This window comes from Numida meleagris, chromosome 11 (assembly GCF_002078875.1).
Source record: "Numida meleagris isolate 19003 breed g44 Domestic line chromosome 11, NumMel1.0, whole genome shotgun sequence".
Taxonomy (NCBI): Eukaryota; Metazoa; Chordata; class Aves; order Galliformes; family Numididae; genus Numida; species Numida meleagris.
Genome location: NC_034419.1, coordinates 18,627,261 through 18,630,660, shown reverse-complemented (window position 1 = coordinate 18,630,660; position 3,400 = coordinate 18,627,261).

The window sequence follows — 3,400 nt, the reverse complement described above, 5'->3', positions numbered from 1 at the left end:
CGGCCCGGCCCGGCCCGGCCCGGCCCGCACGACGCCCCGGGGCGCAGGGCAGAGGGAAAGGTGACGGCAATAAAGCGGCAGGCGGAGCAGCCGGGCGGGGCCGAGCAGTGCCAGGGAGGCTGCGTGCGCTCTGTTCATGAAGTAACATTTTAATGCCGGGATGCGGTTAGCCTCTGCAGCAAAGCACCGCAGGCGTTCCGGGTGACCTCTCGGAGCCGGCTGCCCCGAGCCCCGGCCGGCGGATGGAGCCCCGACGTGCGGGGCAGACAGGTGCCGCGGCCCCAGCGGCCGCGCTACGTGCAGTCACTTTAGGATAAAACTCAGTAAAACGTCTTCGGAATTACGTTACCTGAAGTATGGAATCCTCGAAAATGCGCAGAGGGGGAAATTCTGCAGCCCTGCCAACCCCGGCCCCGCGGGCACGGAGCTGGGAGCCCGCCCGGTGCCCAGCACGTCCCCCTGCCCCGGGGCGCAGCCTGACATCACAGCCTGGGAGACCTTGTCCTTCCCAAAAGCCCTAAGCATGAGCTTGCATCATGTTCAAATACCGTGTCTGCAGTTACGTTAAGTTTTACTTTTCATACTTAAAAAAAAAAAGAGTCATTAGAACTCCACTTTTCAGAAACTCATATTCACGCTCTTTAACATTTCATGGTTAATATCCTCCTGGGATATCCTGCCCGGGCTGGGCGGGCGGAGGCAACGCGCTTCCCTGATGCTGCAGCCTCGGGGAGAAGTGTGTGTCCGTGTGTCCGTGTGTGTCCATGAGCCGCGTTCTGTGCTGGTCAGAAATGCTCGCTCTGCTGCCATTGATGCAGACATTGGCAATTGCAGTTGGCAGTTGGCCCTTCACTCCATCACTGTGTTGTTTTCCTTAAGAAGGAAACCTTTCAGCTGTTTCATTGTGCCTCCAGTGTGCTGTAGGCTTTGCATTTCCACGATGCCATCGTGCCAAAAGTTGTTCCATCTCTTAATATCTTGACTAAAACGTGCTTGGTGTAGAACCAGTGCCTCTGATGCTGACAGCGCAGAGGGAAGGCATGAGAAACGATCTCCCTTTGGAGCCCCATGTAGCATTGTTTGGATGCGCTCGCGTTTGTTCCGGTAATAAGAGAAAAGGTGATGACTGTTAACAGGAATCAAGTGGCAAAAAACCAGCGCAGTCGTGTGTTAAGTCGAGCACATAGGTTGCGCCAGGCCGGGGTGGGAGGGTGGAGGACGTTCTGCCCCACAGTGTTACCACACCACGGGGACACCGGGGCGGTCCGACGAAACCTTTCCCTTCAAGATGGCCAGCACAGCCCGGGTGTGTGTGGGGAGCGCCTCGCGCCAGCTCAGAGCACGGAGGAGCTTGGTCTCCGAGCTGCTCCGCGCTGTGTGGCACATGGATGTGTACTCAGCTCCTCGGGGCTCCTCGGAGCGGAGTGCAGAAGCGGAGGGTGATGCTGCGCGTGGTCGCTTTCCCGGCACCGCCAGCATTTAGAGCTTCCGTTGGGAATGCGGCTTCTGGAAAGAAGAGCTGGTCAAGTAAATGTCTAACGTGAGAGAGGACGTTTTACAGCTTGCTTTTAAAATGTTTTAACGAATGGTTACAGGGAGGACCACTGGCTCTCCCTAACGCACTGAAGTGTGGTGCCAGCTGTGCTCAGTGGCTGCATGGAGCTCCTCCAGAGCTGCTGGCATCTACTGCAGGCACTCAGCTCTTCTCTCCAAAAGCTGCTTTCCTGAATGAAGTTCTAATGCTGGCAGTGCTGGGGAAAAAGGGGATCAGCTGTGCAGCTTTGTATGCAGCACGCATGCAAGAAACGAGATGAGCGCATTGACAAAAAGAAGGCGTTCATTTCAAAGTTATTCTGGGTTCATTTCTCTACATATCTGGGGGGTTATTTTTCAGAAGTTCTGATTTCAAACTGTAAAATGACTCTCAGCAGGGCTGCCCAGCTCCCAGCTGCTCCCAGCCCTGCGATGCAGAGAGTGGTGCCATGGGTACGTCAGTAGACCAGGCCATACCAGGGTCAGTATGGCCGCTCCAGGGCCTACATGAGGAGTACACGTGGCTCATTCATTTGGGAAGAAATGCTGTTTCACTCTGCCAGAAACACAACCTTTTGCTGTGACCTCTTCCCAAAAGGGGAAGCTGCAGCGAGCTCGCGGGGGGCGTGAGGTTTGTGGGGTTACATCTGGAGCAGACACCGCTGTTTGGAAACGATCTTCAGTTTCTTCTTGAAATTGAAGAAAGTGATCTTCTTGTTTCTCACCCGCTGCCTCCCTCCCACCACGCCTGTTCCTCCCCCGCTGCAGGGCTCAGGGTCCTGGTGAGCTCTGAGTGCCCGGAGGTGCTGTGTCCCGGGCAGGTTCTGTGGCTGCATCTCAACGTCCGCTGGGAGAAAATAAGTGAGCGTTCACATTGCGTCCTGCAGTCATAGCTGTATGTGGAGTTCGTACTCCGTTGCTCAGGGGACTTTTGCTTGTTCCCTATCTGTTTTTCAGTAACGCGTCTGGTGGTTCTAAAATGAGTGTATTTATCTGACCCAGGAGCAGAGACATTACCTCATTGTCACGGGGCAGGCAGCGCCGCCGGGCATGGGGCTGTGCTGGGCTCACCCTGTACGGGACAGCGTTACCCCATGGGACAGCCCGGCAGAGCAGCCACAGCACCAGGTCGGGGCAGGATGGGACCTCTCCTCCCACAGCGCTCGCCCGAACGCTTGTGCACGCTCATTGGCATGTATGTTGGAAGACTGTGGTGTATTTATTTAGGCAGGATTAATGGCTTGATGATATCAATTATTGCTGTCTTGATTTTGAATTAAAAGTGAAGCTTGTTCCAAGTAACGCCGTAGCGCAGTCTAAGCACAGTCCCTTGTGCACACTGGTCATCCTGCAGTTACCACAGACATGAAGACGAAGGCCAGCAGCTGAGTGCAGCCTGCAAACACCTTCTATTTCTCCTCTGCTGATGTGGGATTGTGCAACACACGCGCTTCCCATTCGCATACAACAGACTTGAATCACAGGCCTACCCCAGGCGAGCCAGGATGGGATCACTCCAAATTTGAGAGCAATTCATTTTCAGATGGCACGCTCAACATTCACCTATGAGACAGCGGAGCCGCCCCTCGGTCATCGGCTTCCCCGTTACTCAGCGCTGCCGGCAGGGGTTGGCGGCAGGATGCTGGGGGAGCGTCTCCCCGGGGCACGCTGCCAGCACGGCTGTCCTCCTCCGCGCTGTCACTGGGCCCCTCTGATTCATCCCGTCTGCCCGCCTCGTTCCTGTGGGATCCGATGCACCACCTCTGCTTTTTTGGTTCAGGGAAGTCTCGTGTTCTGCCTACTCACTTTTCCACTTTAAAAAACCTGGTGTTAGCGTAGGCTGGGAGGACCCTGCCCTTCCAAAGCG